The sequence below is a fragment of the Daucus carota genome, chromosome 5 (assembly GCF_001625215.2).
Source record: "Daucus carota subsp. sativus chromosome 5, DH1 v3.0, whole genome shotgun sequence".
Classification (NCBI taxonomy): domain Eukaryota; kingdom Viridiplantae; phylum Streptophyta; class Magnoliopsida; order Apiales; family Apiaceae; genus Daucus; species Daucus carota.
The window spans coordinates 5150783-5164472 of record NC_030385.2 but is presented as its reverse complement, the minus strand read 5'-3'; the positions used below and the strand labels follow the sequence as shown (position 1 = coordinate 5164472).

General features: G+C 33.6%; 1 long non-coding RNA gene across 2 annotated transcripts; it reads right to left on the bottom strand.

Moving 5' to 3' along the window:
• Window positions 1-1236: 1236 nt before the first annotated feature.
• Window positions 1237-11800, bottom strand: LOC135153035 (uncharacterized). 2 transcript variants are annotated; one of them, XR_010292534.1, is made up of 5 exons: window positions 10492-11788; window positions 7900-8742; window positions 4087-7629; window positions 2759-3624; window positions 1240-2337 (listed from the first exon to the last, which is right to left on the bottom strand). It is a non-coding gene; the product is annotated as an uncharacterized LOC135153035 (long non-coding RNA). The 2 variants fall into 2 exon arrangements; XR_010292533.1 differs by lacking the exons at window positions 2759-3624; window positions 7900-8742 and having other exon boundaries at window positions 1237-2337; window positions 10492-11800.
• Between the last annotated feature and the right edge of the window lie 1890 nt (window positions 11801-13690).

Below are 13690 nucleotides of genomic sequence, written 5' to 3'. Positions count from 1 at the left end.
ATGAGTTTGAGAGAAATAAAGTATGGACCCTAGTACCAAGACCTAAAGACAGATCTATAGTTGGTACAAAATGGGTATTCAGAAACAAAACTGACAGTGAGGGTGTCATTACAAGAAATAAAGCAAGGCTTGTGGCAAAAGGGTATTCACAACAGGAAGGTATTGATTATGATGAGACTTTTGCTCCAGTTGCAAGATTGGAGGCAATCAGAATCTTTCTGGCCTATGCTGCTCACAAGAAATTCAAGGTATTTCAGATGGATGTCAAAAGTGCTTTTCTAAATGGGAAACTGGATGAAGAGGTAGATGTTGAACAACCTCCGGGCTTTGTGGATCCAAAGCATCCAGACTATGTCTATAGATTGGACAAGGCACTTTATGGACTAAAGCAGGCTCCAAGAGCATGGTATGAAACTCTGGCTCAATTTCTTCTTGAGAATGGATTTACTAGAGGTACCATAGATAAAACTCTATTTTATTTGAATCATGGTAATGATCTGCTTTTAGTTCAAATCTATGTTGATGACATTATTTTTGGCTCCACTAATGCTAAACTCTGTCAAAGATTTGCCAAGCTCATGCAGTCCAGGTACCAAATGAGCATGATGGGGGAACTCAGTTATTTTCTGGGTTTACAAGTTAAACAGACTGAAGATGGGATTTTTATAAATCAAGCCAAGTATACCAGAAATCTCTTAAAGAAATTTGGTATGCAAGACAGTTCATGTGACAGTCCGAGAATCCGGGGGTCTGGATTCTGACGTCACCACATAAAACCCATTTTTAAACACTTTTGAAATCCTGAATTTTTTTTATTATTTTTTTTTTTTAATGAAAATAAAAGTCAAAGGATTTAAAACTTGAAATTCAAACTTGAAAGCCATAATAAAAGATCTGAAAGACGTTAAATGAAAGATTTGAAAGAGAACATCTTCACCCCCAAAACAACAGGATCGCTTCCAGGTTACAGTATTGAAATTAGAATCAACCACTATTATTACACAACATCTCTTACCAAATCAGATCATCTTCGATAAGAGGAATCACTGTCAACTATTCCAGCTATGACTTACATCTGAATCTCAATAGCACAACTCGAGCTAGCATCAACCTTATCAATCTTCCTGGACACTTCTCGACCACTGGATCCTTAACACCTCTGACTCCTCGCCTAGCCTTAACTTTACTCGCAATCATAGACTAGCCATTCATCTTTAATCCTTTCTGAAATGGTTGAAAGAGAATAGCAAGAGTGAGCAACAATGCTCAGCAAGTAATAGTAACAATGAAAATTCTGAGTGATATAGCAGAAATTCTCGAGTTCAAGATATAAAAAGATTCAACCTGAGTTCACATATTCAGGTATTGTATAAAAGAATCACAATACCTTGCAGCAATAGAAATCTGAGGAATTCAATCCTTCACAAGAGAATTATTGAATTGGACTATCACATTTTAATTAAAAACCAAGGTTAGGATGCTGATCAGTCATACCTAACCCCGAGCAGGCCCCGCCATGCTCTATCACTGGATCCAAGGCACTCATTGGCCTAACATGACCACGAATCTGGTCCACAGGTTTATATAAAAACAATAATCCAATTCTCTAATTCAATTCAAGAAGCCAATGTAAATTAACAGAACATCATCATAAATATCATCAACAACAGAATAATTCCAATTCAAACTTTGATAATAATCTATTCATAAATCATGATCCATCATTTCATAAATCACAGTTCAGGAAATCCTCAACTATTCAGTATCCTCCATTATCGGCTAAGCAACTGAATTTAGCCTGCTAAACCAGCATGACAATGGCGGGTTGAATAATCAAGAAGATCCCAATTCATTCAAAGCTCTAACTATCACTGAGCAACACATGCTTCAATGACAATCTGAACTTCGAATTAATTTGTAAAACGGAAATTCTTTAGAAACTTGAAGATTAGAAAGAATGGTTCAGAATACTCGCATTTTCGAACATTGAAAAGAAAGGTATGAATACTTGAAACATATACCAAAGGAATGGATCAGAACATGCAATATATCCAAAAGAAGGGTTTAGGATACTTGCAACACATCAAAAGAATGAATCAGAATATTTGCAATATATCCAAAAGCAGGGTGCAGGATACTTGCCTTAAATCTGACTCCAGTCTCACATCTCAATCTCATCTTTCCACTTTCACAATCTATGCATATCATAGTCTCTAGACCATCTCTGGCTATACTCTATCTACCGTACATCTTCGCTTCCTCGGTTCATCCCTTATTCGCTTTGCAATACCATTTCGACTTCCTGACGTCTTCGAGCGTACACGTCTCGTCCAAATCCTTTACGAGAATAAGATAATACTATAGTCACTAAACAATATATCGCATATACATATCACGTATACCGATACCCATTTATATACCCCTTTAAACTTATCAGATGCCACGTAACATATAAGCATGCTTTGACTCTAACATATAATCAATCATATTCCACATAACATATCACCAATCAATTATCCTATAAATCTTATCGATAATTTGACAGCGTCTCCTCTATTTATTAGAGTATCCCCCTGTCAACATATTCCAAACAATCAACTCCAGTCACCATAATCCATATATTCTTATCCAATATCAATCATACGAATCATTTATCACTTCACAATATCAAAACTAACACGTACTTCACATAATCATCACCTAATAGCACTTAGATCACATATTATCACATTATGCATACTTATCAACAATTATTCACCTTATAGACTCAGCCATATAGTCACATCATATTAAAATAGACATTATAAGCTTCTGTCTCTCTTTCGTTTCACTTGATTCCGACTTACGGATCAAAAGTTATGCTCAAAACAGTTTTCTCACTCTCCTATCGGCACATAACACATCCAACCAATAGCAGGCAACACACCACACATAAGGTTTCCCATCCCAATTGATATTAAATCAAGTCTTGGGTTAAAACTGATTTTTCGGGAATTTTCCAAAATTTTTAAACATTTTTCGGAATTAAAATCGATAAAAGAATCACTTTTTGAATAAATAATCAAGTCCGGATGCTCAAAACTGGACTTGAAATCATTCATAAACAATTGTCGAGCCTTGAACATAATTTGGAAAAATATTTTAAAGCTCGAAACTATTTTTCGGAATTTTTAAATCAAAAAGGATTAATTAAATCCAATTAATTAATCAATTAAAATCAATTAATAATTAATTAAAATAATTAATCAATTAATATTTAAATTAATTGACTAATTAAAATAATTAATTACTAATTAAAATTAATTAATAAACTAATTTAGATTTATTTTTGAATAAAGAAATAATTAAAAACTATTTTTGAAATTTAAAATAATTAAATAAAACAATTTTAGAAAATTAAATCAAAAGGTTTATTTTGTAAACTTTTGAAAGTTTTCGGCCAGGGTTTAAAGTGTAACTTTCAAAAGTTACAGGGGCTGAAACGCAAACTTTGAAACCACAGTACCCACACTTCACCATCTCCGAAACTCTGGGGGCTAAACAGTAGTTTACCACCTCCGCCGCCCCCAGTCGCCGGAAAACGCCACCACTGACCAGAACTTCACCAAAATTTCACCGAATCATCTACATAACAACAGGAACATGATTATGGCTTTATATTTCACAGAAACTTAGCAGAATATCTGGAAAATCCATCCAAACAATTCGCCACCGCTGAGCTCGAAGCTCCGGCGAGGCTTATACGCGGCTCCTGCACAAAAACTAATCACACCACTCGATTCCTCTCCTCAAAATACACATGTTCATCATCTTCTTTTAAGCCCAGAATTACAGAATCAAAAACGCCTAAATTTCAATTAAACTTATTCAAGAACACTCAAGAACACCAAGAACATTCAAACTCAAGAATCAAACCAACGTTTCTATATGATTCCGAACTCGAAATTCAACATATAATATACCAAAACGACGAGAAAAACATGATCTACAACATGGAATCATCAAAACAACCAAATAATATCATTTACAAAAATTCATCCTTTAAATTAAAATAGTTCGAATTTTGTAAAATTTATGTAAAATCACCTGATAAATCTGCATACAAACGGGTGATTAAACATGATTCTACGCGTCGATAGCTTCGTTTTGACTATTCATACACCTCCATCGGATTCCAATAACACCTCCAAATCCTCGTTTGATTATGAAGAACACGAAGAACACCGCTCGGTTTCTCTCGGTATTCGTGCAGAGAAACTGGTGAAATGATTTTACGGGTGAAAATAAGCTCTAGAAGGGTCTATTTATATTTACAAATAATTGGTACCCCTTTGGATCGTTTATGACATGAAAATACGTATTTAGTAGCTTTATATTAATAAAGCAGGGTCCAATCGGTACTGGTTTTCAAGATAATCATCAAAACGGGGCTTTTTAATCAGTCATTAGTATGCGGGTCCCACTGCAATTATTACAAGATAAGGATGAATCAAAATATCTAGTTTCACGTTTATCGAGACAACCAGATAATTATCAACAATTAAAATACCCGAAAAACTCCGCCGGACCGACTACGGGGAAAACCGTACTCCGGATCGAAAAAGTCAAAACACGAAAAATGTCCGGAATATTGAAATTAGGCTAAAGGTGAGTTTTGTTGAAACTTCCGGGAAGAAAAATCGCTAAACCGTTACGAGTGGACGGTTTTACGGAAGTCAAATAATTAATAAATAAATATAAATATACGCAATTAAATCCGTAAATCGATTATAAAATCATCTAACATTCCATAAATCGATATGAACATAACCAAATAAACTATATTTTCTCCTGAGCATATAGAAATTGAAATCTCTCAAATACGAACACATATGAGCAGTTAACGCAATAACCCAGATAATATAAAGTTCACAAAAATTCATATATTAATCATATAATACTCATAATTAACCATAATTAATTAACCAACAAATCCACCAATACCACTTACTCACATCACACATATATTCACATAATAATCATCTAGAATTTTCAAAACAATATATGAAAATCAGTTTTAAAATATAATCATTTATCAATAACACAATAACCCGGAGTTTAATATAAAATTTTGAAAACTCCTTAAACTGGAATAAAATATTAAATCTTATTCCTTACTTATTAAGAAAACCACTTATAATACTAATAAAAATATTTTTAAAAATCCGAGTCATTACAATCTACCCTCCTTATAGGGATTTCGTCCTCGGAATCAGAGAAAGAAGGAGGATGCATAATCTGTAAAATCCATACTAATCCACAACACAAGTATAATCACATACAACTATTCACATAATCATATCAATATTCAACTAGAGCCAACAATAATATCTAGACAAATAGATTTATAATAATCAAATCTAAATTTAAAAATATGGGATATTACATTCTACCCCCCTTATAAGGATTCCGCCCTCGGAATCCGCGAAGAAAACTAAAACGTATCATTTGTAAAATCATTGTACACGCTTCATAATATCACATGCTCATCCGCCCTTAATCAACCTTGGCATACCTTCAAAGTTAAATAAATAGGAGAATCAAAGCCTTCACAATTGCAAACTTCATTTCCCAAGAATCAATCTTTTGGAAATTTCGGAGGAACAAGATATTTTCAAAATAGGTCACATTGGAATACAAGAGTGACTGGGAGATCAATATGATCAATTGAACTTAATGTTGCGTGTCCATATTAGACACTACTAAAGGTTGTTAACCTTCTTGTAATCACAACACACACAAGTGATGGCGTCCCATCCAACTCCTATCACACAGACAGGTATACCTTGTGTCCCCTATACATAGGGTTGTTCATCCCAATCAGATGGAAAGAATCCAAGAAATCTCAATGAGCATCAAGGAATGTTAAGGATTATCGAGGAATATATTAAGGAATATCGAAAAGATATCAAAGAATATCAAAGAGTGTCAAAGAATATCAACGAATATTAAGGGATATCAAAGAATATCAAATAATATCAAGGAATTCCACTGTCTCTTCATAAACATGCCTTTATCACACATCTTTGCTTTCCAACTCATACCAAGAATCAATATCAATGTCATCTTAGAATTTGAGAAATTAAAGATCTCATTTATCAAAACTTTTGTAGAAAAGATATCATGATAATATCTCACTGATGAGAAAACAATCAAAAGAATCTTTAGTTGAAGAGAGGTATTGCCAAGGTCTTCTCAGATTCCGACTCTACTTCAATAAATCATTGTACGATATATGTCTTCTTTTCAACGTTCTTGATGATCAATCGATTTGACTCGTAATAGCCTCATAAGATGTCATCGTAGACGTTATAGTTCGTAATAAGTCTGGCCCAAGTAGTTCACATTCTTCTACTTTATCCCAGTTGCCTTTGAAATCCATAGCACAAACACGTAGCGTATCTTCTATTCTCTGACTCGTCAACCTGTGGGTTATGGGCCCACCTTGTCCCGCTTAACTTAAAGCGTAGTCGTCGAGAATTAACAATTCTAACTTACTCGCAAATATCGCTTCTAATAACCTGACTCAACTTCACTTACTCTCTATCATGCACTTCTCATCTATCAACCTCTATCTACAAATCTCTTCTTCTAATCCAATACAACTCATACTCTACACTTACTCTTCATATCTTCACTCAAAACAATATACATCTTCCAAATATCTGACATGGTCAACATACTATGAACCATGCATTTATATCATTCTCAAATCAATACAATAATCCAATTTCAAATGTGCAGTATAGTCAGAATACTCTGAACTCTGCATTTTCACCATTCTCAATTCAATCATTCACTATCAAACTCTTCTATCTAGGTCTAATACTGACCTTTTCCACAATTCACCATCTCAATTAATCAACATCCTAGAAATCATACGTCTAAACTTAAGAATCCTAATCTCTTTAAATATCCACACTTAACTTGATCATCTAACTAAACTCTATGCTTCACTCACATCTCTAGACTATTCCTAAATAGTCCGACCATACCTCTATGTGAGGTTACACCACATTCTTCTCTAGAAAACCTATAACTATGATCTATATTCTAATTTCAAATACTTATAACCTGTTGCTCTGATACCAACTGTGACAGTCCGAGAATCCGGGGGTCTGGATTCTGACGTCACCACATAAAACCCATTTTTAAACACTTTTGAAATCCTGAATTTTTTTTATTTTTTTTTTTTTAATGAAAATAAAAGTCAAAGGATTTAAAACTTGAAATTCAAACTTGAAAGCCATAATAAAAGATCTGAAAGACGTTAAATGAAAGATTTGAAAGAGAACATCTTCACCCCCAAAACAACAGGATCGCTTCCAGGTTACAGTATTGAAATTAGAATCAACCACTATTATTACACAACATCTCTTACCAAATCAGATCATCTTCGATAAGAGGAATCACTGTCAACTATTCCAGCTATGACTTACATCTGAATCTCAATAGCACAACTCGAGCTAGCATCAACCTTATCAATCTTCCTGGACACTTCTCGACCACTGGATCCTTAACACCTCTGACTCCTCGCCTAGCCTTAACTTTACTCGCAATCATAGACTAGCCATTCATCTTTAATCCTTTCTGAAATGGTTGAAAGAGAATAGCAAGAGTGAGCAACAATGCTCAGCAAGTAATAGTAACAATGAAAATTCTGAGTGATATAGCAGAAATTCTCGAGTTCAAGATATAAAAAGATTCAACCTGAGTTCACATATTCAGGTATTGTATAAAAGAATCACAATACCTTGCAGCAATAGAAATCTGAGGAATTCAATCCTTCACAAGAGAATTATTGAATTGGACTATCACATTTTAATTAAAAACCAAGGTTAGGATGCTGATCAGTCATACCTAACCCCGAGCAGGCCCCGCCATGCTCTATCACTGGATCCAAGGCACTCATTGGCCTAACATGACCACGAATCTGGTCCACAGGTTTATATAAAAACAATAATCCAATTCTCTAATTCAATTCAAGAAGCCAATGTAAATTAACAGAACATCATCATAAATATCATCAACAACAGAATAATTCCAATTCAAACTTTGATAATAATCTATTCATAAATCATGATCCATCATTTCATAAATCACAGTTCAGGAAATCCTCAACTATTCAGTATCCTCCATTATCGGCTAAGCAACTGAATTTAGCCTGCTAAACCAGCATGACAATGGCGGGTTGAATAATCAAGAAGATCCCAATTCATTCAAAGCTCTAACTATCACTGAGCAACACATGCTTCAATGACAATCTGAACTTCGAATTAATTTGTAAAACGGAAATTCTTTAGAAACTTGAAGATTAGAAAGAATGGTTCAGAATACTCGCATTTTCGAACATTGAAAAGAAAGGTATGAATACTTGAAACATATACCAAAGGAATGGATCAGAACATGCAATATATCCAAAAGAAGGGTTTAGGATACTTGCAACACATCAAAAGAATGAATCAGAATATTTGCAATATATCCAAAAGCAGGGTGCAGGATACTTGCCTTAAATCTGACTCCAGTCTCACATCTCAATCTCATCTTTCCACTTTCACAATCTATGCATATCATAGTCTCTAGACCATCTCTGGCTATACTCTATCTACCGTACATCTTCGCTTCCTCGGTTCATCCCTTATTCGCTTTGCAATACCATTTCGACTTCCTGACGTCTTCGAGCGTACACGTCTCGTCCAAATCCTTTACGAGAATAAGATAATACTATAGTCACTAAACAATATATCGCATATACATATCACGTATACCGATACCCATTTATATACCCCTTTAAACTTATCAGATGCCACGTAACATATAAGCATGCTTTGACTCTAACATATAATCAATCATATTCCACATAACATATCACCAATCAATTATCCTATAAATCTTATCGATAATTTGACAGCGTCTCCTCTATTTATTAGAGTATCCCCCTGTCAACATATTCCAAACAATCAACTCCAGTCACCATAATCCATATATTCTTATCCAATATCAATCATACGAATCATTTATCACTTCACAATATCAAAACTAACACGTACTTCACATAATCATCACCTAATAGCACTTAGATCACATATTATCACATTATGCATACTTATCAACAATTATTCACCTTATAGACTCAGCCATATAGTCACATCATATTAAAATAGACATTATAAGCTTCTGTCTCTCTTTCGTTTCACTTGATTCCGACTTACGGATCAAAAGTTATGCTCAAAACAGTTTTCTCACTCTCCTATCGGCACATAACACATCCAACCAATAGCAGGCAACACACCACACATAAGGTTTCCCATCCCAATTGATATTAAATCAAGTCTTGGGTTAAAACTGATTTTTCGGGAATTTTCCAAAATTTTTAAACATTTTTCGGAATTAAAATCGATAAAAGAATCACTTTTTGAATAAATAATCAAGTCCGGATGCTCAAAACTGGACTTGAAATCATTCATAAACAATTGTCGAGCCTTGAACATAATTTGGAAAAATATTTTAAAGCTCGAAACTATTTTTCGGAATTTTTAAATCAAAAAGGATTAATTAAATCCAATTAATTAATCAATTAAAATCAATTAATAATTAATTAAAATAATTAATCAATTAATATTTAAATTAATTGACTAATTAAAATAATTAATTACTAATTAAAATTAATTAATAAACTAATTTAGATTTATTTTTGAATAAAGAAATAATTAAAAACTATTTTTGAAATTTAAAATAATTAAATAAAACAATTTTAGAAAATTAAATCAAAAGGTTTATTTTGTAAACTTTTGAAAGTTTTCGGCCAGGGTTTAAAGTGTAACTTTCAAAAGTTACAGGGGCTGAAACGCAAACTTTGAAACCACAGTACCCACACTTCACCATCTCCGAAACTCTGGGGGCTAAACAGTAGTTTACCACCTCCGCCGCCCCCAGTCGCCGGAAAACGCCACCACTGACCAGAACTTCACCAAAATTTCACCGAATCATCTACATAACAACAGGAACATGATTATGGCTTTATATTTCACAGAAACTTAGCAGAATATCTGGAAAATCCATCCAAACAATTCGCCACCGCTGAGCTCGAAGCTCCGGCGAGGCTTATACGCGGCTCCTGCACAAAAACTAATCACACCACTCGATTCCTCTCCTCAAAATACACATGTTCATCATCTTCTTTTAAGCCCAGAATTACAGAATCAAAAACGCCTAAATTTCAATTAAACTTATTCAAGAACACTCAAGAACACCAAGAACATTCAAACTCAAGAATCAAACCAACGTTTCTATATGATTCCGAACTCGAAATTCAACATATAATATACCAAAACGACGAGAAAAACATGATCTACAACATGGAATCATCAAAACAACCAAATAATATCATTTACAAAAATTCATCCTTTAAATTAAAATAGTTCGAATTTTGTAAAATTTATGTAAAATCACCTGATAAATCTGCATACAAACGGGTGATTAAACATGATTCTACGCGTCGATAGCTTCGTTTTGACTATTCATACACCTCCATCGGATTCCAATAACACCTCCAAATCCTCGTTTGATTATGAAGAACACGAAGAACACCGCTCGGTTTCTCTCGGTATTCGTGCAGAGAAACTGGTGAAATGATTTTACGGGTGAAAATAAGCTCTAGAAGGGTCTATTTATATTTACAAATAATTGGTACCCCTTTGGATCGTTTATGACATGAAAATACGTATTTAGTAGCTTTATATTAATAAAGCAGGGTCCAATCGGTACTGGTTTTCAAGATAATCATCAAAACGGGGCTTTTTAATCAGTCATTAGTATGCGGGTCCCACTGCAATTATTACAAGATAAGGATGAATCAAAATATCTAGTTTCACGTTTATCGAGACAACCAGATAATTATCAACAATTAAAATACCCGAAAAACTCCGCCGGACCGACTACGGGGAAAACCGTACTCCGGATCGAAAAAGTCAAAACACGAAAAATGTCCGGAATATTGAAATTAGGCTAAAGGTGAGTTTTGTTGAAACTTCCGGGAAGAAAAATCGCTAAACCGTTACGAGTGGACGGTTTTACGGAAGTCAAATAATTAATAAATAAATATAAATATACGCAATTAAATCCGTAAATCGATTATAAAATCATCTAACATTCCATAAATCGATATGAACATAACCAAATAAACTATATTTTCTCCTGAGCATATAGAAATTGAAATCTCTCAAATACGAACACATATGAGCAGTTAACGCAATAACCCAGATAATATAAAGTTCACAAAAATTCATATATTAATCATATAATACTCATAATTAACCATAATTAATTAACCAACAAATCCACCAATACCACTTACTCACATCACACATATATTCACATAATAATCATCTAGAATTTTCAAAACAATATATGAAAATCAGTTTTAAAATATAATCATTTATCAATAACACAATAACCCGGAGTTTAATATAAAATTTTGAAAACTCCTTAAACTGGAATAAAATATTAAATCTTATTCCTTACTTATTAAGAAAACCACTTATAATACTAATAAAAATATTTTTAAAAATCCGAGTCATTACAATCTACCCTCCTTATAGGGATTTCGTCCTCGGAATCAGAGAAAGAAGGAGGATGCATAATCTGTAAAATCCATACTAATCCACAACACAAGTATAATCACATACAACTATTCACATAATCATATCAATATTCAACTAGAGCCAACAATAATATCTAGACAAATAGATTTATAATAATCAAATCTAAATTTAAAAATATGGGATATTACAGTTCAGCTGCAACTACTCCTATGGCAACAGCAACCAAACTAGACAAAGATACTGGTGCATCAGTGGATATCACAAACTATAGAGGCATGATTGGATCTTTGCTTTATCTGACTGCAAGTAGACCAGACATCATGTATGCCACATGTCTATGTGCAAGATTTCAGGCAGATCCAAGAGAGCCTCATCTGATTGCAGTAAAGAGGATATTCAGATATCTCAAGGGAACCACATCATTGGGATTATGGTATCCTAGAGAATCAGATTTTAGTCTAACTGGATACTCTGATGCAGATTTTGCAGGTTGCAAAATTGACAGAAAAAGCACAAGTGGGAGTTGTCAATTTCTAGGTGGAAGACTAGTTTCTTGGTACAGCAAGAAGCAGAAGTCTATTTCAACATCAACAGCAGAGTCAGAGTATATAGCTGCAGGCAGCTGCTGTGCTCAGATTCTTTGGATGAAGAATCAACTGTTGGACTATGGGTTATCCTTTTCTAAAATTCCTATTTATTGTGATAACCAAAGTGCTATTGCTATGACAGGAAATCCAGTTCAACATTCTCTGACAAAGCACATCAGTATAAGATATCATTTTATAAGGGAGCATGTGGAGGAAGGAACCATTGAACTTCACTTTGTTCCCACAGAACAGCAGCTAGCAGACATATTCACCAAACCACTCAGTGAAGCAACCTTCACTAGGCTGGTGAATGAGCTAGGAATGATATCAGGAACTGAGTAAACATACTGGTCAGATCTTTCAAATTTCAATTGTCAAATTACCATATGTATTGCTCACAAATTTGCCATGATATACTCTGATTGTTAAAATCTGATGACATTCTCTGATGATATACTCTGTGTGCTATACTCTGATGATATTCTCTGATCGTCATTCTCTGACGATATTCTCTGATGTTTGTAAACTCTGAATCTTGATTAATGATTTCATTTTTATTTCTCTGAGAAAACAAACCTATGAAGATACTATGACGCATGATATGAATTAGTAATCATGAATCTCAGTTCGATTCTTTAATCTTGATCTCAATTTTGTGCTACTCCTTAACACTATATGCATATTGATATCATTGAGACTTGATTACTTCACATATCCTAATTATAAGTGAGACTGACTAATTTGCATTTTCTCTCAGAAAATTAGACAGTGATTATAAACTCTGATGATATATACACCCCTGCAAATAAAGCATGGTACTCCTTTGAGATCTTAGATGTCTATATGACAGTGACTGGGAAGACCCAAACACTTACTGGTATTAAGTAATTGCCAAGATTTTATAATCTATGGTGACCAGTCACAATCTCTGATTACTGGAGAAATACTGTTGCACAATAATATTTAAAGGTCGTGATTCATTTACACTGAAAAGCGTCCTTGAAAAAAAAAAAAAAAGGGTTAATTTATTTTACATATGCCCATTGTCTATGTCTTGAGAGTTTAAATAAATTATTCTTGTCTACCTTATAATTACGAAATTGTGAAATTCTTAAGTCTCTGATCTCATATGTTCAATCACACACATAATTTCACAAGCACATTATTGAGCTATAGATTTTATGACAAACTCTGATTTTCTGATGAATTTTCTAAAAATCATGTCTTTATTCTGAGGTACTTAGAAATTTATTTTCTTTGATGTAAATCTCAGAGTTTAAAATTCGAGAGATTTAATCTTGATTTTTAAATCTTGTACATTTCAGGAGTACAAAATATTCAGAGAATATGAAGGGAGTATTTCAAACGGATGTATTGTTAGTGGGTTTACATGAAAAACATTTTAATAGGAGAACGTGTAATCAGCATTTATAACTGCACTGTTTTACTGCGCTCATAATG